Raw genomic sequence first — 27,955 nt, forward strand, 5'->3', positions numbered from 1 at the left:
TTCAGATCTGTCAAATTGTTAGCAAGCTTTGAAAACTTTTATTAGCATGCTGAAATAACACTCTAAATTTATTACGCGAATCTAATTCTAAACCATATTTGGGCGTTGTTAATCGGTTCTACTAAAAAGTTATCAAATTGGACCTTAAGAAAAGAAGAAAATTTAAATTTTAACTATAAACTTACCAATACATCAGTTCTTAACAGAGAAATTTATTCTACTGGCAAAAATTACAGGATATAATGAATGTTATTGTAAACAGAAGTATACTCATCAAAATTATTATTTTCGAACTAAAATATTTTATTTCCATATATAACTTGGTCTTGTAATATCTAATAAAAATTATTTACAAATAATTAATAGAAAGCAATTATAAAAAAGATATTTAATTTATCCTATTAACTTCATATTTTTCATACTTTTGGTGAACGTTACACAATAAATATCCGTCATTCCTGAGAGTGAGTGGTGAATTATTATGCGAAACGAATAAACGATAAGAGTGCAAGAGTATAATTCAAATATTTGCAGCTTATTAAATTATAATTATTTATTTAATCATTTAATTTAAAAATTAAATTTTTTTTACATTTGCTTCATTGGCTTAAATATAATGAAATATAATATATATCGCTTATTTTATTAATTTCAGTTGACACGGATGATATAAAAATAATGACGTTCTTGCCATATATGTACAAATATAATTATAGTTAATATAGTTTGTATTTGATAACTAATACCGAGTTAATTTGAATTATTAATTAACATTTTAAGTATAATAACGCATAGTTACTCAAGTTGTAAGTTTATGGGTATTTATTAAAATATACTACCATTCGTTGAGGAAAATTCAATTCTTATTTTCAATATATATTTATATATATATATATATATATATATAACATATATTATATGTTCAAATTATATTACTGTAGCAGCAGCAATTATGCTTAGCCCTAAAAGTACTTCCTGGAAAAATAACTCATCTGCGTTTAAATGTATCTGAACAGGAGCTTGTTTTCAATTCATGAGAATTGTACCTCGTACTTTGTGTAATCAGTATTATAATGAGAATAGTTATACGTTATTTTATACTTCGAAGTTACAAGACTTTTGTCTTATATAAGTATCATCATCTTATGTGCGCTGTCATAAACTTCGATAAATGCCATGCCCTTCTTTTTGGTGAAGAAGTATATATATATATATATATATATATATATATATATATATAAATATATATATATATATATATATATATACATATAACTGAAACTTAATAATTGCAACTATTGATGATTTTTTATTGTAAAAGTTACAGTTTATTTTAGAATATACACACACATTTTAGTACATTGACGCAAATATTAGTTACTTAAAAAATATATTAAATGATAAAAAATAATTTGGGCTTTTTCACACATTTTAATAATAAATATCAAATATTTGGTAAAGTTTAGTTTTCCACTAATTAAATTTTTTTTATATAAAACCTAAAACTTTTTATTATTAAACATTTTCGTGATTAAACATCAAAAGTTGAAACTTATATATTATATTTTAATAGATCGTTTTTTTAAATTGCCAACTTACATTTTAACAGGAAAATAGAGGAATCAAAACCTATATAACATATATATATATATATATGGTTTTTAATTTATATTTGTATGGAGATCTAATTATTGGGCGTATATATTATAACTTCTTATAATGTGTTGAGACAATATGATTACAAAGTAACATTTTAGACAAACCAAAAAATTAATTAGGTTAAAAAAGCAATTTCACAAAAATTAAAATTAATAAATAGTTATTCCAACTTTGCTGATAAATAGTTCTGATGAAATACCTGATCAAGGTTATATACAGTGCTATCTGTGTAAAAATATACTCATGAAATATATATTTTGCAATGGCTTAATAATGTAGGTATTATATCGTAAAATCCCTTTAAAATTAAGAATAATATATTGGACCTGTTTGCTCCCTGTCCGTCTCATTTCACCTTGCCTATGATGTAAAAGGACCAGGTGATAAATTTTTGAATAACAGCAAATGAATACCTTTCTACAATAATAAATTAGCTGGGAGTTTTACTGAACATAGTCAGATAGTTGTTTGTTTTTACATTTTAACAATTTGGCAAGAATGTATAATTTCAAGCATGACTATAGTATATTTTATTAGCGCTCTCTATTTAGAAATGTATGTCTCTTGGTGAATGCATTCATATACGAGGTCTGTTCAAAAAGTACCCGGAATTTTCGTTTTTTCAAAAAAATATTTATTTATTCGTCTACATTAATGTGGTCCCCTTCAAAGTAGTCCCCCCCAGATATAATACACTTATGCCAGCGTTTTTTCCAATTTTCGAAACACCCTTGATATTCACTTTTTGATATGTCCTTGAGCACTCTCAGCGATTTTCTTCAATCGAGGAAAACCGCCGTCCTTTCATGGGTCTCTTCAACTTTGGGAATAGGAAAAAGTCACACGGAGCCATATCTGGTGAATTTTTGCACTTTGCAACACTTTATTTCATTTTTTACGCAAAATTTAATACAAATTCTTTGACTTTTCAATTCTTCCATTGTAAAAATCGCCGAGCTCAGAAAAACACGTCGAACCTTAGCGACTACCACAGACAAAGTAAACAGTGAATATAGCTGAAAATTTCATCATACTTTAGGGGCATGTATACCAACACAATAAAAAAAAAATTTTGACAATCAGACACTCCAGACCCGCGAAATTTAATTATTAGTAATTCCGGGTACTTTTTGAACACACCTCGTATGTATACAGATAGGTGTGTGAGTATAAAAAATCTGATCCCTTGCAACACCATGTATTGCGATGTTTTATTCTGCAGGTAATCTTCGAATCCGATGCGGGAAAGCGACGCATTGCGTTAACGAATTATGTACTTGCATCTCTATTCGAGAAGCGTGCACGTAGCACGCCGTAGCGACTTTACGGCATGCTGTAAAAAAGTGTAACGCGCCCGTACGTACCCGCACAGGTTATTCGGTACCTTTAATTCAGCCTAAGGTCGCAAACACGGCATATATAATTTATGGCGGAAGCACGTGCAGGAACAAGGATACTTGCTCCAGGTACATAACGTACACCGACATTGCGATGTAAAGATCACTGCCACTTGCTGATCTTAGGAGTTTGCGGTTTGGGCCAAAGGGCGTATACATTACTGCTCCGAAGGTCGACATAACTAGCGTAATTACGTAACCGAACAATTTTGGTGATCTCTGTAACGGCTAGAAAACTACTAAGGCAAAATTTCGGTATATTAAAAACTATCACTGTATGCTATAAATGAATTTGATGTAATATTTTTATTTCTATAATTTAAGAAAACTGTTAAGAGTACACATCTTCAACCCCAAGAATGAATTTATATAACATAGCGGTTAATTATTAGTTCAGAAATTCTTCGCGAATACGTGCACTATAACATTGAAATGCATGAAAGAATGGTTTTTACTAAAAATACTACAAATGAGGCTTTTTTGCATGCATTTATTTTAAGTTATTGCTTTCCAATCAATTATTAACTTCTCGTAGTAATCGCAACAAATAGGAAATGATTACATATCCTCACGTTTCAAAGATTTTTGAACATTTTGGCATACCTTAGAAAAAATGAATATATGTGTGTGAGCGTGTGTGTTTGGTTACAAATTTTTTGTCGACGATATTTGAATTGATGGGTAAACGTGCTGATTTTGATAATACAAAAAGTGCCAAAAATGGTAATTAAAATCCAATTTAGAGTCCAATTTAAAGGATTCAAAAAACTCTTCATTTATATAAGAGAAATGAAGAACTGATAAAATTTTTGAGAAGGCAGGTCTAGCGGTTTTGAAGATCCAACAAAAAAATCCATTTGGCAGTCAAAAATGATCATTAGACATATGCATATTAAATTGTCAGATTAAAATATCTGAACTTTCAGCAATAAGAACAAATTTTAATTACATTTATATGGGTTTTTGTTATTTTAAATTTACAACTTAAAAATCCTAAAAACGAATAAATAATAACGCATGCTTGAAAATATATTCTAAGATCTGTATGCTTTTTGGCTTTTAAGTTTTGGGTAAAAAACTCTGTTTAATTTTCTTCAAAACTAATTTATTATTAGTAAAAATAAGCATTTGTATCAAGAAACCATAAAATTCGTTTTTATAATTTTTGCTAATTTTCGTAAAATTGAAAATTTATTTGCTTAGTATTGAATTATTTTCAATTTATGGTATTTTTATGATCTCTTAATAAAGATGCATCAATAATACGGAAAGTTTTAATTTAATTCCGTGGAACTATTTCTGAAATTAATAACATATCAATATATTAAAATTTTAGCATGTTCATCGTTTTATTTATTATTTTATTACGTACTTTCATTTTCATAAAATATTTCCAAATGAGCTATGTCATTTTTATGTAAATACTACAAATTATTTTATTAAATATCGTCTTACCAAGATTGATTAGCATTTAACTTTGCATGTTCATTCGACATAATGCTTCATTTAGCATTGTTGAAAGCTTATAATGCATGTCTAAAATTATTTTATAGTCATACTTACGTTATTGAAGCACATAATGCAAGATATAAAACTCTTTATGTATTTCTAACTATGTTTCTATGTTCTTGTCCTGACTTTAGTGCAAAATTCATATTTAATTACGTACAATTCAAACATATTTTTATTCATTTTAAAAAAGTCTATAATTTGTAATTTTTAGAGCAAAGTGTGCCTCCAAATCATAAATATAAGTTTAACATGTCTGACCTCCTTTCAATTAATAATTTATGAAATCAAGAAGCTAATTTGTATTGAATATTTTTTGCTTGAAATTTTTAAATTCGAAACACCTGCATATAACGTTAGCATATAACGTCTATTGTGTGACTATACGTATGTCCACAATTATGTGACTTTTAGCTATATATTATTCATTATTTTACTTTTTTATGAATATTTGTATTATAATTGTATCTTGAACTATCCGTTAAGGAGCTTATGTTTCTGCTCAAAAAGTCTGATTTGCTAATTTGAATTTCAGTTTGTACATTTTTTTTATTGCATATAGTGTATTCAATTTATGTAGAGCAACATGAACAAATGTCTGATGCACGCGAAAATGTTCAAATAAAATCAATAATCAATAAAAAATAAATTAATTTATGAGCGATTATAAGTATTCCATGTGGATAATAAATCCACTCATCATTGAAAACGAACGAACACGTTAACTCGGAGTATTTTCTAAAAGAAAATTCTCAAATATCAATAATTTTTATAGTTGAACCAGTTTTTGTAGGACTTTAATGGCTTACTATGTTCATCAAGACCAAGTACTCTATGGTTATACCAAGTAAATCGTCTATTTTTAATTTTAACAAACGTCAAAAAAAACTACTCATTTTCTCAAACTTTGATGAATTTTTAAAATTAAACTACTTTCCGTAATATTTCAATAAGTTCTATAAGACCATAAAAATTGGCTTAAATTTTTGTTTCAACAGTTAATTACAAGAAAACGGCTCGGTAGATTGTCACCTAAAACTAATTAGTATCATTTCCAACTGCAGGAACTCTCGCACCTTAACGAAATATTCGTGTAATATTAAATGTTTTCAAATAGATTATTATAAATATTGTAATTTATAGATGTTTACAGAAAAGTAAATAAACAAAACTTCTTGTCTAATATTTATAAGAAATATATAAACTGAATTGCAACGTTGAAATTATTTATTTGAAGTATATTAGTGAGCTTTAGAACTTCAGCTAGAAAAAAAATTATAATTCAATTTATTTTCGATATACAAAAACATTTTTTTTGAAATTAAAAAAAGAATTAAATAGAAATTCCATAAGCAACCGTTTCGTACATAAACATATGGTTCTTTGAATCATTCAAATCTGTTGCTCAGTTTTCTCAAAAACTTGATTTATATTTTCTGCACTTTTTGCTCCGTATCTCCGAAACGGCTGTACCTGCTTCTGCCAAAAACTAATCAGCACATTTTCCTATCAATAGGAGTCGAATGCTTTTTGAACCATTCAAATCGGTTGATCCGTGCGCCCGAAAACGTGGAAGAAAAATCGTATCCATACATACATACACACACACACACATAAATTTTTCTGAGGTATGCCAAATTGTTCAGAAACCCTCAAAACGCGAAGAAATGTAAATATTTTCAATTTCGATTTTTGGATGATTACAATGTAATTGTGCAATTGTAACAATAATTCACGTAAACTAAACAACAGTGCTCACAACCAAAAAACTAACAATCAAAAAAAAACTTTTGTTGTGGATTTTTAAACATTGCAATTTATCTTCTAATAGCGACATCATAAGAACCAAAATGATCTTTCTTCCTCTACCTTCAAGTATTGTTGTTGAAAAATTCTTAACTTTTTACCCGTGGATTCCAATATGCAACTTGTTAATATGTAACGTATATTTATTGATGAATATTGCAAGTTATATCAATAAGTATACTACTATTTTTTATTTATACGTTTTTATCTACTTTGTGTATCAAGTTATATCTAAACTCTAGTTTTTTATGATCGAAAAAGGATTGAATATATAATATCTAATTACTACTTAAGAACAAAATGTAAATGTCATATTTTTATTACATCATTGTGAAATGCAATAATTTATATGCCCGTAAAAATAGATATGTGCACATAAAAACAAATTAATTATGGCAAAATATGAGCATTTGGAACAACTTTGCGAAACGTATTTTTACAATATTATTTAATTTTATTGCCCCATTAGCCAGAAGCATGTGTTGCTAAACACAGTATCGCCAGTTGGTGTGTGAAATAAAAGCACGCAACCCGGACTAATTTAGAGTCATGACAAATGATAATTGCCATTCGTTTATGCTAATGTTCAGCCGATCTCTGGTCTTCGGTATGTTTTATTAAATTATTCCAAAATCAAATTTATTATTCAGGGCATATAATTACTGCAAGTTTTTATAGATCAATACATGCGACTCGTATGTTGAAGAGTTGTTTAGTTACCGGCAGAGATATTTAGACAAAAATGAGATAAAAAATATAATTTGTAGCTTGTAGAGACATAAATTTAGTTAGCTTTGTTTTTGGGTTCTTGTTTGCAAGATTAAAGTTGAGCTGAGTTAAAGTATTTAGTTTCTCTAATTTTAATCCATCTATTACCTATGTGATGAACATAATTTTTAACTCTCCGAAGTAGAAGTTTATGTTTTTGCGAAAAAATCTGATTAACTAAATTAATGTTTTCTATACATTTCAAATCATTATAAATCCAATGAGAGAGAGTTATGGCAAGGCCGTGTTTCGCTCCAACTTCCATGCATTATGCTACTGAATCACGCATAAACTGCATCGTGACTTGTATGTTATGAAGCTAGGTCGGAAAGACCTTTTACCTAAGATCGTTTTTTGACATTTGTGCGGTTCTAGGTTAGGTTTTCTATCTGGCAACTTTAGAAATTCACCAAAGTGCGGAATTTTGCCGCGTGTTTAAGCGATTCTATTCAGATCTATACCAAAGCATATGTAGCTATAGCTACTAATTATAGTCGACGTCCAAAATATATAAACTGAATTATGGTTAACAAATTAATATAATTTTTACATTTACATATAATATAAAGATGTTTGAAAAACATTAATAAGAAATCCCATTGAGTAATTTTTAGTGAAAACAAAAAAATTATTTTGGAAATAAACAGTTAAACATTATATGTATCTAAATAGCTGAATCCCATTCCTTATAGATGAAATTGATTATGTGTACGTATCATGATGTTAGTGCAACATTTCTAACCTTGTAATTCTATAGAAAGCAACCCAGCGGTTTACCATTCTATACTTTATTAGAGTATTATATTAGATAAATCTTATAGTGATGAACATATATAATATACCTATGCAGTTAGGCCCACAAAAGGCAATTTCTACTTTAGACTATATTTAAAATTTATAACCTAAAGCGGATATTTGACATCTTGCTGCCTGATAAATTCGAACCATCGAACTTGGGACTATTCGGTGCTGGCTAGCCTATGCCCGAATCGATTTCGTCACCGCTGCTGCACGGATAAATGTAAATTATCTAATATTTTATATACATTTTTAAAATAACCGAATGTTTATTTTTCAAAAACCGACATATTGTAGTTTTTAATTATGAAAAAACTGTCTTGTACTTTTTAATCATAAAAAATAGGTGGGCCGGCGGTGGCGATATCGGTTAGAGCGTGGACTAGCAGCCACTAGTTCCAGGCTCGCTGGATCGATTCCCGCTACCGCCGTAGCCCGACATCAGGCAGCTTTGATGTCAAATTTCCACTTGGGATTATAGATCACAATATAATTCCAAGTGGAAATCGTCCTTCGTGGACATAGCTGCAACATCCAATCATATGCAACTATTAGACGTAAGAGCTAATATCAAAAATATCCCACACATAAGAGAATGGTTAATCGATGGATTGCCTCTCATGAAATAAAAGTAGTATTAAGTCGTTAACCAACAGCTTATAGAACATATAGGAGTTCTGATTGCTGTTCAAACAATAAAAAAAAAAAAAAAAAAAAAAAAAAAATAGGTAACTATTGCAATGTATTCAATATAAAAATAAGACAGTTTATAAATATGAGTTGCTTAATTCAAGGTAACAATAACTAGTAATAGTAAATTGATTTTTTTTAATTTTATTTGAACTGCGATCAAAAGTTATGTGTTCTATGATCTGTTGTGATCAATATCTTACAAACTACGTTTGTTTTATTACAGATGGCAACCCAAACAGTTGTCACATCTCTGTATGATAAATTTTTATTACATACAATCTCTGTAATAGGGAAAGTATGGTGCAACAATGCCGGGTGAAAGCTATTTTCACTTGGAAACATATTGCTATCTATATTTCCAAGCGAAAATCGTTGTCACTGTTGCCTGACAACAGGCTGTTCGAAGTGTGTATCGAACCCGGGACCTCTGAACAAGTCACGTCGCTCTTAACCATTTACCTACGGGCGAGCCCAAATTGAAAAATGGGTTCAATGTATTTTCAAATGCTACTGTAAGCGCACAAATAAATTTAATTATGCATATTATATTTTCCAAATAATTAATCCAGCAACATACAAATTAAAAGATTCACACACACACACACACATATATATATATATATATAAATATAATTTTTAACTTCCCGTAGGGTAAGTTATAGTAATCGCAAAAAAATCGAAAATGAAAATTTTTATATATCTTTACATTTCAGACGTTTCTGAACATTAGAAAAAATGTGTGTATGTGTGTGTGTGTGCGGATACAAATTTTTGTCGACGATTTCGGGAACACGGTTCAACCTATTCCAATTATTCAAAAAATATTCACTTGCTGTTAATAAGAAGACGTGTTTTCAGCATAGGCAGGTCTAGCCGTTTTGAAGATACGGGGCAAAAAGAACCACAAACGGTGACTCAGTTTTTAAGAGAACGGAGCGTCCGATTTTAATAATTCAAAAACATTTTACTTGTATTGACAAGATGAAGAAATGATTAAATTTTCATGAAGGCCGGTTTAGCGGTTTCGGAGACCTAGTGAAAAAAGTAAAAAAATGCCTTTTCGCGGTCAAAAATGATCATTATACATATGCACATCAAATTATCAGATATTTTACAAAGATTTTAACAATAAGTATAAATTTTGTTTATATTCCTATGGGTTCTGTACCAATGTTTATCCGTTAGACAGCGACGCGGCGCTTACGCGCTTCGATATTTCGTCTCTATGCAGTTAAAGCAGTACGATTGGTTTAAAGAGAAGTTCAGAATTTCCAAAATATTTCAAAATAAAAAAAACCTTTTTTCAGTCATTTTTATCTAAAAAAGTAAATTTTTGTAAAAAATTTATAGTTTCTCAAAAATCTAATTTTTTCAAACTAATTTTTTTTTTCAAAAAATTTTATCTTAAAAAAATATTTTTTTTTGGTACGGGAAGTTCCAGCAATTTGCTTTGAGGCACGATGCCTTGCGCTCCCCTAGTTGTATATTTATATTTTGTTGATTTGATCTATGTATTTAAAAATTTGCGTTGATAATATTCATAAGGTAGTAGGAACTATTACTGAATATGTTTGCAATGCTTACAAGATATTTAGTACAGTCAATGAAGCGACCACGGGGTGTTACATCCGATTCTTTTGACTGCATAAAAGTTCGGAATTAACCTCATCTTATCCTTAAATGCAAAGGTTATGGTTTGAAATTCGTACCTGTTTTGGGTACCTCCGTTTGGTGGTGTTTTTGTTTCTCAAAATGAGTTCGAATATTGGTAGAAGGTCAAATTTTAGGAAAAATTGTTCTATGAAGTTTTTCAAAAACCCAATTGGTAAATGAATATTCATTCCAACAAAAACTTCATAATAAACAAAAATGTAGTAGATAAGAAAACTCAGCAAATAGTTGTTTTATGAAGTGAAGTATAAAGCACAAAGCTATTTTTGTCTAAAATTTAATCGATTTACTTAATATCTAAAAACGCTTCAATGACTGAACTATTTATCAAATTACATAGCGTACTGTGGATTAAAAGCGTTGGCTTTATTTATAATATCAAATTGTAAGTGCATTTAGTAACTTATTTTAAACTTTCATACTTCGATTCTAATTCGTTTCATCGTATTTTCACTCTAAATGCCAAAAGAAATTATTTCACATTCATAGTCTTATATTTAAAATATATTACATATTATACATGTATAATAATAATAAAACTGTTATTGATGTGTCGCCCAAACAGTGGAATGTATGTCAATTACACATAATATTTTTCTAAATACTATATTACTCGGTTTAAAAGTTTCGTACTTTTTTTTCGATTTAAAACTTTAATCTGTATCTAAAGTACTTCAAACCAGTTTGTATTAATGACGAGATATCTAGCGATTTACATTAAAATGCAGAACATCACTAACTTTAAATATGCCGAAGATAATATACATATTACAGATTTAGAAGCACAGTGATAAAATGCGTTATACTTTGATATTATTGACTATTGGTACCCTCGAGCGTTATTTGCATGATTATATTTTGCTTCTGTAAATATTGAGTAGTGTATGAACTAGGTAGTGTTACGTGCGTGTCAGTGAATTCAATTTTCAATTAATTTATTTTCTTTTTTACGTGTGTTGTGATAGCTATATACATAAGCTTGCGAAATTATTGGTGAGTACTAACTTCTTATTTCAATTTGTTCTATGTGACTCTTAAATTATATTACAGATCTATGTGATTCTTAAATTATATTAATGTCGACAATATGTAGTTGAAATATTTTTATATTTAGATAGTTATTTGTTAGGTCAGGTACATAATTATTGTGAGATTACGATTGTACATTTTGTTTTATAGTTCATTAAAGTAATAATATTTAATCGAACATTATATGTTTGGGAGCAGTACGAATGTAATCATCCACAAATAGGTGTATATGACAATATTAGAAGTTATTCAGATTTATGGAAACTGAACAGAAATGGTTAGATACATATTAATAAAATAAGTTCAAGAACGAAAAATGCTTTTTGATTTAACGTATTCGAGACGTCGATTTTTCTTGAACGCAGTCCCCAGGAGCGAAAATATTTTTTTTTTGTTTATATTGTTAATTTTTAATAAAAAAAACTTATTTACTACGGAAATCACCCAATTCGTAAGCAAATTTGTATGAACAAGATGATTGCACACCGTGTGTGCAACTCGCTCCTCAAAAATTTTTTATTGCAATACATCATTAAATTGATAAATATTTATTTAAAAAAAATTAGATAATATAAAATCGTTATGTTGCTTTGAATAATAAAAAACAGAAAATAATGCAGAACAGAAAAATGCCTAAAAGTTATAAAGTAACTCAGTGATAAAAATAAAATACAATTTGTAAATACATTTTTAGGAAACACCACACTGATCTTAAAATAATTATACATTAGTCCCAAACATTATTTATACATTAAAACCAATGCCAAATTTGGTTTTTCTATACTTTACATACCGCCGTAGCCCGACATCAGGCAGCTTTGATGTCAAATTTCCACTTGGGATTATAGATCACAATATAATTCCAAGTGGAAATCGTCCTTCGTGGACATAGCTGCAACATCCAATCATATGCAACTATTAGACGTAAGAGCTAATATCAAAAATATCCCACACGTAAGAGAATGGTTAATCGATGGATTGCCTCTCATGAAATAAAGTAGTATTAAGTCGTTAACCAACAGTTTATAGAACATATAGGAGTTCTGATTGCTGTTCAAACAATAAAAAAAAAAAAAAAAAAAAAAAAAAAAAAAAAAAAAATCTATACTTTACAGATATTATTAATTCAAAAAAATCTTATCTCGATGACTAGTTTACTCAGAATAACTGATAATAGCTTATTATTATTATTACACACACGGTGTGCAACCGGTCTTGTAGCCTCGAAAAGCAATTGCACACACAGTGTGTAATCGGTCTCAAATGGGTTAATAACTTCCTATAGGGTAAGTTATAGTAACTGTTCAAAAATCAAAAAAGACAATTTTTTACCACCACAAAATCGATGATTTTCTTTCCCACTCTTATTTATTATTATTTGGCATATGTTAGAAAAAATGGATGGGTTGTGTATGTGTAACAATATTAGACTTCATCATTAAGTGATGGTTTTTCATACATATTTATTTGCAAAGCAATTTCAGCTCATGAAATACGTAGAAAAGTATTAGAATAATTCAAATCGACACTATCTGCAAAGGGAATAAACCATTTTCTCAGTGTTAAAATTATCAGCTTTATTATGCACATATTTCCAAATACGACAAACAAGTACTGCAACCCATAATAATGCAATTACGGTGTGACTTTCAACTTGTACATAAATGGAATATTGTGATACAAAATGAATATTGTGGTAAATGATATATTTTTAATGCTTTCCGTTCTTCAGAATATACGAGAGCAGCTGTGCAACTACTGACCTAAATCTAGTTTGGCATATTTCATATTTAATTTTACAACAACGTGCTAGTTCATATGTGAACTTTTGCGTTATGTATGCTACTTTAAAATTCAATAACTCGCTGAACTTTTCAGGAAAACTTAGTTTCATATATATTACAAATCAATATAATTTAATATTCTATTACAAGTCATATTATATGTAATCGGTATATGTAATCTATCATATTTTAAAATGTACAACCTAATATCATTCTCATATAACCTACAATGTAAGTTGCAATATATATTGTGTTAAATGTATTTGTTAGATTAACATATTTATACTAATACTATCACAATTTGCATTTATAATATAAAAAGATTAAGTTTTGATTGACAATTCCATGATGAAATTGCATTAAAGTTTCATTTAATATGAGTATTTGCAACTTCTTGAATATCTTGAAAGAATGAATTGCAAATATATTGTATTTCAATTTTATTATGTGATTATTAAGTTCATCTAATTGTTACGTGACTATTTTAAGTGGTGAAAATAATGATTGTCATAGGCAGTTGCGACTTAATTTTGAGCAGCTGAAAATAAGCATAATATTTGGTTTCGATGGTATTCCATCTTTCTTTACACGTGATTGCTCATCGGCTCTATCTGATCCACTTGCATTTTTATTTAATCTATCATTGCGTACAAACACATTTCCAAATTGTTGGAAAATTTCACAATTAGTTCCAACTTTTAAACAAGGTGATACATCAAACATTACTAATTACAGGCCGATATCATTATTATCAAACTTTGCTACGGTGTTTGAAAAAATTATTTATAGAGAACTAATTCCTTCTGTGACAACTTTAATTTCTACTAATCAACATGGATTCATGCCTGCCCGTTCTACGATAACAAATTTGATATTAATTTGATTTGATTTAATTTGATACTAATGGACAAGTTGATGTTATTTACACTGATTTCAGTAAAGCTTTTGACAAAATTGATCATAACATTCTTCTTACTAAATTATCTAAGATTGGTCTTAATTCTTCACTTATTCATTTTTTAGAGTTATCTTCATAAGCGTAAACAGTTTGTTTATCTTAATGGATTCTTGAGCAACATTGAAAATATCAGTTCAGGTGTTCCTCAAGGATCCATTCTTGGTCCACTACTATTTATTATTTGTATTAATGACATTTCTGATATTATTAGCTATCCACATTTATTATTTGCAGATGATCTCAAACTATATCTCAAAATAAATTCTATTGATGACGGCTTATTATTACAGTCTCAAATTGACTCTTTCCACTCTTGGTGTATCTATAACAAATTACATTTCAATATATCAAAGTGCAAGATTCTCAGTTTTTCACATAAGCGCGTTCCAATACTTTCTGATTATAAAATTTCTAACACCAGCATTGATAGATGTAATAAAAATTTAGATTTAGGAGTTCTATTTAATTCTGGTTTGTTTTCCACGGATCATATAACTGATATTTGTAATAGAGCACACAAATCTTTAGGTTTGATACTGAGAAATTGTAAACAATTCAAATCTACCAATACGCTTCTTTGCATGTACCATTCTATTGTACGTTCAAAATTAGAATATGGTTCGATTATTTGGTATCTTCATCAAACCAACAACTCTGATGCGATAGAGAAGGTTCAGCAAAAATTTCTGAAATACCTTTATTATAAAACATATAAAATTTACCCTGAACGTGGCTTTGACCACTTTACTAAAAGATTTTGATATTCCTTCCCTTGCCTCACGTCGATTTATCTGTACAATTATGTTCTTATTCAAACTTTGCAATAATTCTATATACTGTCCTCTTATTCTTAATCAACTATCTTTTAATGTTCCAAGGCTATCTACGCGTTCACAATTATTTTTCAATTATCCTACTCCTAAATCTAATTCTCTCTTAAATTCGCCTATTCTACTTATGTCCTCTAACTTTAACTTAATTAATAATGAAATAGATATTCACAACACTTCACCTAATCAAATAACTTCCATCTGCACAAATTAACCTTTTTATTTTCTTTTCAAATTTTATCTTATATTATTTTATCTTATTCTGTTTATAAATAATATTGTTACATTCTGCATTATATGTAATTTTATGTAAACATTTTATGTTAATAACTATATATTGTAATTTTGTATATATTTTAATTGTTATTCATTATGTAAAATAACTGTATTTTTGAGTAATTGGAGTCATCTCTTCCTCAGTCCTCTTGGAGTAATCTGTGGGCTATATATTTAAATAAATAAATAAATAGTGCGCATTTAAGCATAATAATTAAGTTGAAAATATAAGAATTGTCAACCAAATTTCAAAGAGATGGGTCATTTCGGCTTCGGAAATTGATGGTTTTTGTTTCCACATTTATTATCCTTAATTCGGCTTCCGTCAATGCCGCCATCAGGTATTATACATTAAATACGTAAGTTATTTTGAGTACGAATATATCTGTAAATTAGATAATGATCTATAAAATATAAATTGCAGCATGGAAAAGAAAAAAAAGGTGTATTTTTAAAAATAAACTTTTATAGTCTAAGCAAAAAATAAACAGCAAACAACAAACAAACAAACAAGCAAGAACTCCAGTAAAACAAAAGCACGGAGTACCAATATGGCAGTTGTGGAAAACATAAAATGTAAAAAGCATCTCCGAGTGCTCTGTTAACCGGAAATCCTCAATCTTCCGTGATGCATTATTCTCCACTCTGGTAGGAGATCAACGGAAATGAAACATCTGGATGGTGGACAGTTGGCTTTGGGTTATCTACAATGATTATTAAGTATTACGTTGAATCGAAAATAACCTTTATAATGCCAACCCTCAGTCTATTTCTGTCCACACGATATAAATCAACTTGAATCAGAGTGATGAATATATATTTAACTTTCCGTATCGTGAGTTATTGTAATCGTCCAAAAATCGAAGATGAAAATTCTTGCATATTTTTACGTTTCAGAGGTTTCTGAACATTTTGGCATACCTCAGAAAAAATGATGTGTGTGTATGTATGGAGACAATTTTTTATCGACTACTTCCGGCGTACGGATTATCCCATTTGAATGGTTCAAAAATCTTTCGATTCCTATTGATGAGGAGACGCTCTGATTAGTTTGTGACGAAGTCAGGTCCAGCGACTTCGGAGATATGGAGCAAAAAGTGTTAATGTCAGTTTTTAAAAGAACGAATCAACCGAGTTGAATGATCCAAAAAAACATTCGATTCGATTTTTTTTTTATTTATTTATTTGTTTTTATTTTTTTTATTGTTTGAACATCAATCAGAACTCCAATATGTTCTATAAGCTGTTAGTTAACAACTTAAGACTACTTATTTTATGGGAGGCAATCCATCGATGAACCATTCTCTTATGTGTGGGATATTTTTGATATTAGCTCTTACGACTAATAGTTAACATATGATTGGATGTTGCAGCTATGTCCACGAAGGACGATTTCCACTTGGAATTATATTGTGATCTATAAACCCAAGTGGAAATTTGACATCAAAGCTGCCTGATGTCGGACTACGGCGGTAGCGGGAATCGAATATCGCCACCGCTGGCCCCCGATTCGAAATGATGGGGAAAAGTTTTGGAGATATAGAGCTATAATTGCACAAATGGCAGTTTTTGAAAAACTTTCTATTTGTGTTGACGAAACGGTTGCTCTTAAAAAAGGATTTTTTTTAATTCCATTTTTTTTAATTATCAAATGGTTTTTTTTAAATATCGAAAAATAATTTGGATTTTAATTCTATTTCTAGCTGAAGTTCTAAACATCACTTATATACTTCAAATAATAATTTTAACCTTGCAATTCGTGACAATGATTTTAACTTGGAAATATAGATAGCAATATGTTTCCAAGTGAAAATAGCCCTAATGCGGCATTGCTGCACAAATAAAAAGTCATCACTATTACAACAATTGTAACAATAAAAATTCAGCACACAGAGATGAGACAACTGTTTGGGTTGCCATCTATAATAAAAACAAATGTAGTTTGTAAGAGATTCATCAAACAGCTCATAGAACCCATAAGTTCTGATCGCTGTTCAAATAAAAAAAAAAACCTTGCAATTCAGTTGATATAATACTTAGTTAGAAATATTTAACAATGTTCTTCATTTTAAATCCGATAGATTAAGTTTTGTTTATTTAATTTTTATAAATAAGAATAATGGTAGTTGCATTATTTATAATAATCTATTTGAAAACATTTAATATTTCACGAATATTTCATTAAGTTTCAATAATTTGCACGATGCCATACACCACTATTTTATTTTTTACATAAACTAATATCAATATTGTCGTTTAATTTATAAACTTTTATATTCTGTCTACAAAATATGAATAATGTTACATGTGTGTGTGAAAATGACGTGAAATAGTCGTTTTTTTTCGTGAAAACAAAAAACTTCTCCTGCGGAAAGTTGAACATTGTTTGACATACATCAATTAGAATGTAAGATTTATGATTAAAAGATTTTACGATTTTAAGGTTCATAAACTATTTACGATGATAAGGTTCATGATGATCATAATGAATTCATTATGATTCATTATGATTTCAAAAAATTTGGTCTATTTCAAGATTATTCAACAAAAGTGAGTATGAGGGTAATACATTTTTTTATGTAAATCCGACAAACAACGTTTCTGTGCGAATTTTATGGAGTAATCCGATCTATAAAAAACGCCCTATCGCGTATTAACAAATTGTACCCGATGGCATTTCGGCTCGGTAGTATCCTGCCAATAAAAAACCAACAATGAAATTGCGACAATTCTCATGCAAAACCGTCCCATAAAATGATATTTATAGACCCAGGCGGCATCGGATCATCGGATCACCTGTATATAGACGGCAGCAACATGTTCATAAAATTTATCTAATTATTCATTTTTATAAATTATTTATTGTTTGCTTATTTATAATATTTATAATTTATATTATATTATTAATCTGTAGTACAAATATAACATTTATAATTAGAATTGTTTGTTTTACTAGTAATTAATCAGTTTCTTGTAGGGTAGATCATTTTAACAGTCACATAGTTCGCAGTTTAGCTTATAAAAAATTGTAATTTTCTGATTGCTAAATAAATCTATTACAATAAAAAAAATTGTAAGGTAGAGCAGGGTTTAAAGGTTTGCGGGTAAAACGGTCTATCGCCGATATCTCAAAAACAAGTAAAGTTGAGAATTAATATATAACAACAAAATTTGAAAATAGAGAAAAAATGATGTATAACTAGTCATCACCTTGACTTTTACGACGTCGCTAATGAGAGATAAACAGCAATGTTTGATAACCTATAACAAAAGTATTAACTTCCCGAAAGAGAAGTTTATGTTTTCATCAAAAAATCCGATTCGCTAATTTTATGTTTTCTCGACGTTCCGAGCCATTCTGAATTAAATGAGACCAAATTTGGAAAAAGTATGTGTGTGTGTGCGTGTGTGTGAACAGATTTTTTGCCGTAAATCGACGTTTTCTCAGAAACGGCTAGACCGATTTCAAAAATTTAAAAGCCATTCGATGTATCGCGATGAGGACTAGCGTTTATCAATTTTGCGCGACGATCAGCCAAGCCGTTTCTTTGTAAATAGCAGAAAAGTGAAAAAATTTTTGTCCACGTTTTAGCCCGCAGTTCTGAATCGATTTTGCAAATTCAAGAACCGTTCAAAAGGTATCGGTTGGGAATCGTGCTGATGAGTTCTTGGTAGAGATCGGCTGGGCCGTTTTGTTGCAATGAAGTGTTAAAAAAAAATCTTTTAACGATTTTTATTATTATTTTTTTGACGGTAAATACCATAGTCTTCTAGATCATACTAAAATATTACGGCCCTACGACAACTCGTTTAGCTTTAAAATTTCCAGTCATGAATATTTCTGGCTTAATACCAGATCAAGATTATATAAAGTATATATTGTCTCTGTAAAAATGTATAAATAAAATTTATATTTTGTTATGGTTGAATAATGTTGGTATTATTTTGTATAATTCTTTTAAAATTAAAAATAAGAAATTGGTTTATCCTTCTGGCCTACGGGGTACAAAAGACCAAATTAGCTGGAAGTTTTACTGAACATAGTCAGATAATTGTTCGTCCGATATGTGATATTTGATGTGATATAATTGGTTTGGTTAATCAAATAATCTAATCAAATATTATTATTTTCATAACTAATTTCTGAATTGAGAATAATAACATTCAAATTATGTTCAAAATTATATTTTTGTGCAGCTGCTGCAAATTTGTATATGGGTTTGAGCAAATGAATTCAAAAGAGATGGACTAGTTAATAAATATTGATTAAATTAAAATATTGTAAAATATTGTGTTAAGGACATTGTAATAAAATCTACTGAAAAAAGTTGTCAGAACTACATCTTGTTTTGAAAAATTGGGTTTTGAGAAAAAGGCATTTATAGTTCCAAAATGCCATGAAACCATTGAACGGGACCACGCTGTAGTTCTTTATATAATTAACTTCCAGTGCTGTGAGTTAATTGTCCAAAAATCGAAAATTAAAATATTTGCATATCTTTACATTTGAGGGGTTGCTGAACATTCCGACATGCCTTACAAAATGTATGTATGTGTGTGTATCTTTTGTGTAATTGATGCACAGGTAGACTAATAACAAATATAAAAAGTAGGCAAGAAAGGTGGCAGGACTCAAACTTATCCATTAGATCACGAGATCTTTCAATGCTCACATTAGGGTGGTTTATAAAATGGTCATTTTCGAATTTCCTTGCTCCCAGGGGCTGAAATGGTTCCAAATTAATAAAAAACAATTCTTTGAAAGTTTTAGCTCTTAATATTAACGTTTAGAGAGAGCGCAATTTAATCAAACTTCGTATGAAAAGAGCGTGGAAAAAATTTTGAAAATTAAAGAAAAAAATGTTTTAGGTATAACTTAGCGACAAATGAATGAGTTTTATTCATTCATATGTTTGCTAAATTACATTTGAAAAACATTTATAAAATTTTTGAAAATTTTTCATACTGTTTCCATACAAAACTTTGATTGAATTGCGCTCTATCTAAACGTTAATATTAAGAGCTAAAACTTCTAGAGAATTAATTTTTATCTATTTGGAACCATTTGGGCGCCTGGGAGCAAGGAAATTCGAAAATGACCATTTTAAGGACCACCATAGCTCACCTAGTACTAAAAATATAATTTGAAAAGTGTAGTCAAATATCCTCGAATTTCAAACCGCGCCATAAATAAATATTGAGGTAGTGAGCTGTCAAGAACCGTCATTTTCAAGAACCGGTTCCAAAGTCCAAAAAGGACCCGAGTTCGGTTCCAACCCAGAAAAGTCCGGATCGATCCCAAAAAATTCCAGACCGCTCCGGAAAAATCCGGCACCGGTTTTTTTTCTATATATTGAATAATGCAACAGTATTTCACTATGATTCTACTTTTTCCTTATTTTTTTATTCAGTCACAAACATCCGTTTCAAGCTACGTGTTTCGCTTTTTGTTCTTGAATTTTTTTTGTAACCCTTTGAATTTTTTAATATAATTATAATCAATACTTTTTTGTGCATTTCTATTTAAATACATATTTATTTGCTATGAATGCAATTCTCAAATTGGAAATTGTACATTCGAATAATATTTAGTCTGTTTTCATTATTTTGTGATATGTTATTTTCATAAACTTCTAAATAAATAATTATAAACTTTTTTATAAACCAATAAACTTCTTTAATTACTTTGAAGCATATTTTTAGTTTCTTTAGTTTTTAGTTTCTCAATTAAAGATTTCGAGATCCACAGCAAGAGGAGGTTTCTTTTGATGAGGAGAATTTACAAAACTGGCCGCATATAGTATACATGTATATAAACATTTTATTAAACGTATTACATCAAAACGCCTTAAACTTTTTATGAGGTAAACAGTTTATTTCATAAAAAGTAAGTTAATTTCTAAATTGTTAACTTCATAGAAATATAAAAACTTCATACTTTGCTAACAGATACGTATATTTATTTTTCTACCGAAGATCTTCCCATTATGTAATTCGATCCTTGCATAGAGGATGGTAAAAGTGGAGCTTATGATCATAATATTAGTAAAAGTACTAATACATTACAATTGGCGATTGTACATCGACTCATAAATCGTAAAACAACAAATTTCAAAAATTCCTTCGAGTTTGCTAATTAATTTTGAAATATTGCATATTTTGAAATAGTGTATATATAAATAATTAATATATAGAATAATATGTACTTGAAACAAACTACTATATGTTACATAAACCGATTTTTTTTTGAAGTGACAATTTTAAAAGTAGAAGTGTTTTTATTAACTTCTATATCGTTTGAAATGCTGTTGAAATAGATAAATATTTAGTTTCAGAAATAATAATTTAGACGGATTAACGAAATGCGGCTCTTGTAGTCGGGTATTGTCTATTCAAAATAGTTTGAATCTTTCAAAAGTATGATTTGGAGAAGTGTCAAAGTATGATTTGGAGAAGTCATTAAAATCAATATTTATGGGCTAAAGACTGTGACTATTACTCGCGAAAGTAATAATAGGTTTATCTTCTTCATTCGAATAAGTTAATTAATTTTGAATCGAAATTAGGCTTTGGAATGGAAATAAATAATGAGTTATTATATTTGAATATTTGAAGTTAAGGTAAAATTAATTAGAATTGAAAATAATAATATAGGATATAAAAATCAAACGTTGTAGGTGATTAAATGCTACAAAAAAATGGAACCGTTGCCGGCCACGCGGTCGTAAAATGTTGCCATAATACTGAAAATATGACTTGGAAAGTTTAGTCAAATGACCTTGAATTTTTAATGGCACAATAGAAAAAATATCGACGTAGAGACTTCATTTGTTAAGCAACCGCAACAGGATTCGAACCTGCAATCTTCGGATCCGAAGTCCGACGCCTTATCCATTAGGCCACGCGGTCTTACAATTTTAATACAGTTGTTAAAATATAAATTAAAAAATGTAGTCTAATGACCTTAAATTTCAAACGGCGCAACAGAAAAAATACCGACGTAGCGACTTTCTTTGTTAAGCGACAGGACTCGAACCCGTAATCTTCGGATCCGAAGTCCGACGCCTTATCCATTAGGCCACGCGGTCTTATAATATCACCATAGTACTGAAAATATGAATTGGAAAGTGTTGTCAAATGACCTTGAATTTCAAATGGCGCAATAGTAAAAATATTGACGTAGCGACTATCCGAAATCCGACGCCTTATCCATTAGGCCACGCGGTCTTATAATATCACCATAGTACTGAAAATATGAATTGGAAAGTGTTGTCAAATGACCTTGAATTTCAAATGGCGCAATAGTAAAAATATTGACGTAGAGACTATCCGAAATCCGACGCCTTATCCATTTGGCCACCGGGTCTTACAATATTACCATAGTACTCAAAATATGATTTGGAAAGTGTAGTCAAATGACCTTGAATTTGAAATGGGGCAACAGAAGAAATAGGCCACGCGGTCGTAAAATGTTGCCATAATACTGAAAATATGATTTGGAAAGTTTAGTCAAATGACCTTGAATTTCAAACGGCGCAATAGAAAAAATATTGACGTAGGGACTTTATTTGTTAAGCGACCGCGACAGGACTCGAACCTGCAATCTTCGGATCCGAAGTCCGACGCCTTATCCATTAGGCCACGTGGTCTTACACTTCTAATAAATTTCTTAAAATGTAATTTAAAAAGTGTAGTCTAATGACCTTGAATTTCAAACGGCGCAACAGAAAAAATACCGACGGAGCCACTCTCTTTGTTAAGCGACCGCGACAGGAATCGAACTTGTAATCTTCGGATCTGAAGTCCGACGCCTTATGCATTAGGCCATGCGTTCCCATAATATTACCATAAATACTAAAAATATGATTTGGAAAGTGTAGTCAAATGACCTTGAATTTGAAATGGCGCAATAGAAAAGTATTGACGTAGCGACTCTCTTTGTTAAGCGACCGCGACAGGACTCGAACCTGCAATCTTCGGATCCGAAGTCCGACGCCTTATCTACTAGGCCACGAGGTCAACTTAAAAAGTGTAGAGTTTAAAAACGACCGCTTGGCCTATTTCTTATTTAGTATTTTCAGTACTGTTTGAAATTTAAGGTCATTAGACTACACTTTTTAAATTATATTTTAAGAACTTTGTAAAATTGTAAGACCGCGTGGCCTAATGGATAAGGCGTCGGTCTTCGGATCCGAAGATTGCAGGTTCGAGACCTGTCGCGGTCGCTCATCAAAGAGAGTCGCTATGTCGGTATTTTTTCTGTTGCGCCGTTTGAAATTTAAGGTCATTTTTTAAACTCTACACTTTTTAAATTATATTTTAGAACTGTATTAAAATTGTAAGACCGCGTGGCCTAATGGATAAGGCGTCGGTCTTCAGATCCGAGGATTGCAGGTTCGAGTCCTGTCGCAGTCGCTTAACAAATAAAGTCCCTACGTCAATATTTTTTCTATTGCGCCATTTGAAATTCGAGGTCATTTGACTAAACTTTCCAAATCATATTTTCAGTATTATGGCAACATTTTACGACCGCTTTGCCTATTTCTTCTATGGCCCTATTTCAAATTCAAGGTCATTTGACCACACTTTCCAAATTATATTTTCAGTACTATGGTAATGCTATAAGACCGCGTGGCCTAATGGATAAGGCGTCGGGCTTCGAATCCGAAGATTGCAGGTTCAAATCCTGTCGCGGGCGCTTAACAAAGAGAGTCGCTATGACGGTATTTTTTCTGTTGCGCCGCTTGAAATTTAAGGTCAATAGACTCACTTTTTAAATTATATTTTAAGAACTTCGTTAAAATTGTAAGACCGCGTGGCCTAATGGATAAGGCGTCGAACTTCGGATCCGAAGATTGCAGGTTCGAGTCCTGTCGCGGTCGCTTGACAAATAAAGTCCCTACGTCAATATTTTTTCTAGTGCGCCATTTGAAATTCAAGGTCATTTGACTAAACTTTTCAAATCATATTTTTAGTATTATGGCAACATTTTACGACCGCTTGGCCTATTTCTTATTTAGTATTTTCAGTACTGTTTGAAATTTAAGGTCATTAGACTACACTTTTTAAATTATATTTTAGGAACTTTATTAAAGTTGTAAGACCGCGTGGCCTAATGGATAAGGCGTCGGACTTCGGATCCGAAGATTGCAGGTTTGAGTCCTGTCGCGGTCGCTTAACAAAGAGAGTCGCTATGACGGTATATTTCTGTTGCGCCATTTGAAATTTAAGGTCAATAGACTCACTTTTTAAATTATATTTTAAGAACTTAAAATAAAACGGCTTGAATTTCAAACGGCGCAACAGAAAAAATACCGACGTAGCGACTTTCTTTGTTAAGCGACAGGACTCGAACCCGTAATCTTCGGATCCGAAGTCCGACGCCTTATCCATTAGGCCACGCGGTCTTATAATGTCACCATAGTACTGAAAATATGAATTGGAAAGTGTTGTCAAATGACCTTGAATTTCAAATGGCGCAATAGTAAAAATATTGACGTAGCGACTATCCGAAATCCGACGCCTTATCCATTAGGCCACGCGGTCTTATAATATCACCATAGTACTGAAAATATGAATTGGAAAGTGTTGTCAAATGACCTTGAATTTCAAATGGCGCAATAGTAAAAATATTGACGTAGAGACTATCCGAAATCCGACGCCTTATCCATTATTCCACCGGGTCTTACAATATTACCATAGTACTCAAAATATGATTTGGAAAGTGTAGTCAAATGACCTTGAATTTGAAATGGGGCAATAGAAGAAATAGGCCACGCGGTCGTAAAATGTTGCCATAATACTGAAAATATGATTTGGAAAGTTTAGTCAAATGACCTTGAATTTCAAACGGCGCAATAGAAAAAATATTGACGTAGGGACTTTATTTGTTAAGCGTTAAACTTTTCAAATCATATTTTTAGTATTATGGCAACATTTTACGACCGCTTGGCCTATTTCTTATTTAGTATTTTCAGTACTGTTTGAAATTTAAGGTCATTAGACTACACTTTTTAAATTATATTTTAGGAACTTTATTAAAGTTGTAAGACCGCGTGGCCTAATGGATAAGGCGTCGGACTTCGGATCCGAAGATTGCAGGTTTGAGTCCTGTCGCGGTCGCTTAACAAAGAGAGTCGCTATGACGGTATATTTCTGTTGCGCCATTTGAAATTTAAGGTCAATAGACTCACTTTTTAAATTATATTTTAAGAACTTCGTTAAAATTGTGAGACCGCGTGGCCTAATGGATAAGGCGTCGGGCTTCGGATCCGAAGATTGCGGGTTCAAATCCTGTCGCGGGCGCTTAACAAAGAGAGTCGCTATGACGGTATTTTTTCTGTTGCGCCGCTTGAAATTTCAGGTCAATAGACTCACTTTTTAAATTATATTTTAAGAACTTCGTTAAAATTGTAAGACCGCGTGGCCTAATGGATAAGGCGTCGAACTTCGGATCCGAAGATTGCAGGTTCGAGTCCTGTCGCGGTCGCTTGACAAATAAAGTCCCTACGTCAATATTTTTTCTATTGCGCCATTTGAAATTCAAGGTCATTTGACTAAACTTTCCAAATCATATTTTCAGTATTATGGCAACATTTTACGACCGCGTGGTCTATTTCTTCTATTGCCCCATTTCCAAATCAAGGTCCTTTAACTACACTTTTCAAATCATATTTTCAGTACTATGGTAACATTGTCAGTCCGCGTGGCCTAATGTATAAGGCGTCCGACTTCGGAACCGAAGATCGTAGGTTTGAGTCCTGTCGCGGTCGCTTAACAAAGAGAGTCGCTACGTCAATATTTTTCTATGGCGCCATTTCAAATTCAAGGTCATTTGACTACACTTCCCAAATCATATTTTTATTATTTATGGTAATGTTAAGGCGTCGGACTTCGGATCCGAAGATTACAGGTTCGATTCCCGTCGCATTCGCTTAACAAAGAGAGTCGCTACGTCGGTATTTTTTCTGTTGCGCCGTTTGAAATTTAAGGTCATTAGACTACACTTTTTAAATTATATTTTAAAAACTTTTTTAAAATTGTAAGACCGCGTGGCCTAATGGATAAGGCGTCGGACTTCGGATCCGAAGATTGCAGGTATGAGTCCTGTCGTGGTCGCTCAACAAGGAGAGTCGCTACGTCAATAGTTTTTCTATTGCGCCATCACTTTCCAAATTATATTTTCAGTACTATGGTAACGTTATAAGACCGCGTGGCCTAATGTATAAGGCGTCGGACTTCGGATCCGAAGATTGCAGGTTCGAGTCCTGTCGCGGTTGCTTGACAAATAAAGTCCCTACGTCAATATTTTTTCTAGTGCGCCATTTACGACGTAGCGACTCTCTTTGTTAAGCGAATGCGACAGGACAGCACTGTGTCCGCAGTACTGAAAATATGATTTGGAAAGTGTAGTCAAATGACCTTCAATTTCAAATGGCACAATAGAAAAAATACCGTCATAGCGACTCTCTTTGTTAAGCGACCGCGACAGGACTCGAACCTGCAATCTTCAGATCCGAAGTCCGACGCCTTATCCATTAGGCCACGCGGTATTATAACATTACCATAGTACTAAAAATATGATTTGGAAAGTGCAGTCAAATGACCTTTAATTTGAAATAGGACCATAGAAGAAATAGGCCAAGCGGTCGTAAAATGTTGCCATAATACTGAAAATATGATTTGGAAAGTTTAGTCAAATGACCTTGAATTTGAAATAGGGCCATAGAAGAAATAGGCCAAGCGGTCATAAAATGTTGCCATAATACTGAAAATATGATTTGGAAAGTTTAGTCAAATGACCTTGCATTTCAAATGGCGCAATAGAAAAAATATTAGCGTACGGACTTTATTTGTTAAGAGACCGCGACAGGACTCGAGAACCTGCAATCTTCAGATCCGAAGTCCGACGCCTTATCCATTAGGCCACGAGGTCTTACAATTTTAATACAGTTCTAAAATATAATTTAAAAAGTGTAGAGTTTAAAAAATGACCTTAAATTTCAAACGGCGCAACAGAAAAAATACCGTCAAAGCGACTCTCTTTGTTAAGCGACCGCGACAGGACTCGAACCTGCAATCTTCGAATCCGAAGTCCGACGCCTTATCCATTAGGCCACGCGGTCTTACAGCTTTAATGAAGTTCCTAAAATATAATTTAAAAAGTGTAGTCTAATGACCTTAAATTTCTAACAGTACTGAAAATACTAAATAAGAAATAGGCCAAGCGGTCGTAAAATGTTGCCACAATACTGAAAATATGACTTGGAAAATTTAGTCAAATGACCTTGAATTTTAAATGGCGCAATAGAAAAAATATTGGCGTAGGGACTTTATTTGTTAAGCGACCGCGACAGGACTCGAAAACCTGCAATCTTCGGATCCGAAGTCCGACGCCTTATCTACTAGGCCACGAGGTTAATTTAAAAAGTGTGGAGTTTAAAAAATGACCTTAAATTTCAAACCTTGAATTTGAAATGGGGCAATAGAAGAAATAGGCCACGCGGTCGTAAAATGTTGCCATAATACTGAAAATATGATTTGGAAAGTTTAGTCTCAATGACCTTGAATTTCAAACGGCGCAATAAGAAAAATATTGACGTAGGGACTTTATTTGTTAAGCGTAAACTTTTCAAATCATATTTTAGTATTATGGCAACATTTTACGACCGCTTGGCCTATTTCTTATTTAGTATTTTCAGTACTGTTTGAAATTAAGGTCATTAGACTACACTTTTAAATTATATTTTAGGAACTTTATTAAAGTTGTAAGACCGC

The 27,955-nt window shown here is 31.1% G+C and overlaps 15 non-coding genes across 15 annotated transcripts; 10 read left to right on the forward strand and 5 right to left on the reverse strand.

The window, feature by feature from the left end:
* Positions 1 to 22,014: 22,014 nt before the first annotated feature.
* Positions 22,015 to 22,087, reverse strand: Trnar-ucg. The gene has a single exon. It is a non-coding gene; the product is annotated as a tRNA-Arg (tRNA).
* Positions 22,088 to 22,754: 667 nt separating this feature from the next.
* Positions 22,755 to 22,827, reverse strand: Trnar-ucg. The gene has a single exon. It is a non-coding gene; the product is annotated as a tRNA-Arg (tRNA).
* Positions 22,828 to 23,124: 297 nt separating this feature from the next.
* Positions 23,125 to 23,197, reverse strand: Trnar-ucg. Its single transcript has one exon. It is a non-coding gene; the product is annotated as a tRNA-Arg (tRNA).
* A 133-nt stretch (positions 23,198 to 23,330) lies between these two features.
* On the forward strand, positions 23,331 to 23,403 carry Trnar-ucg. The gene has a single exon. It is a non-coding gene; the product is annotated as a tRNA-Arg (tRNA).
* A 117-nt stretch (positions 23,404 to 23,520) lies between these two features.
* Trnastop-uca lies at positions 23,521 to 23,593 on the forward strand. Its single transcript has one exon. It is a non-coding gene; the product is annotated as a tRNA-Sec (tRNA).
* A 210-nt stretch (positions 23,594 to 23,803) lies between these two features.
* Trnar-ucg lies at positions 23,804 to 23,876 on the forward strand. Its single transcript has one exon. It is a non-coding gene; the product is annotated as a tRNA-Arg (tRNA).
* Positions 23,877 to 23,987: 111 nt separating this feature from the next.
* On the forward strand, positions 23,988 to 24,060 carry Trnar-ucg. The gene has a single exon. It is a non-coding gene; the product is annotated as a tRNA-Arg (tRNA).
* A 219-nt stretch (positions 24,061 to 24,279) lies between these two features.
* Trnar-ucg lies at positions 24,280 to 24,352 on the forward strand. Its single transcript has one exon. It is a non-coding gene; the product is annotated as a tRNA-Arg (tRNA).
* Positions 24,353 to 25,227: 875 nt separating this feature from the next.
* Positions 25,228 to 25,300, forward strand: Trnar-ucg. The gene has a single exon. It is a non-coding gene; the product is annotated as a tRNA-Arg (tRNA).
* Positions 25,301 to 25,410: 110 nt separating this feature from the next.
* Positions 25,411 to 25,483, forward strand: Trnar-ucg. Its single transcript has one exon. It is a non-coding gene; the product is annotated as a tRNA-Arg (tRNA).
* Positions 25,484 to 25,594: 111 nt separating this feature from the next.
* Positions 25,595 to 25,667, forward strand: Trnar-ucg. The gene has a single exon. It is a non-coding gene; the product is annotated as a tRNA-Arg (tRNA).
* A 556-nt stretch (positions 25,668 to 26,223) lies between these two features.
* On the forward strand, positions 26,224 to 26,296 carry Trnar-ucg. Its single transcript has one exon. It is a non-coding gene; the product is annotated as a tRNA-Arg (tRNA).
* An 88-nt stretch (positions 26,297 to 26,384) lies between these two features.
* Trnar-ucg lies at positions 26,385 to 26,457 on the forward strand. The gene has a single exon. It is a non-coding gene; the product is annotated as a tRNA-Arg (tRNA).
* Positions 26,458 to 26,657: 200 nt separating this feature from the next.
* On the reverse strand, positions 26,658 to 26,730 carry Trnar-ucg. Its single transcript has one exon. It is a non-coding gene; the product is annotated as a tRNA-Arg (tRNA).
* Positions 26,731 to 27,230: 500 nt separating this feature from the next.
* Positions 27,231 to 27,303, reverse strand: Trnar-ucg. Its single transcript has one exon. It is a non-coding gene; the product is annotated as a tRNA-Arg (tRNA).
* Between the last annotated feature and the right edge of the window lie 652 nt (positions 27,304 to 27,955).

This window comes from Ctenocephalides felis, unplaced genomic scaffold (genome assembly GCF_003426905.1).
Source record: "Ctenocephalides felis isolate EL2017-DRISC unplaced genomic scaffold, ASM342690v1 CF-g0.4_SCAFFOLD_03572, whole genome shotgun sequence".
NCBI classification, from domain to species: domain Eukaryota; kingdom Metazoa; phylum Arthropoda; class Insecta; order Siphonaptera; family Pulicidae; genus Ctenocephalides; species Ctenocephalides felis.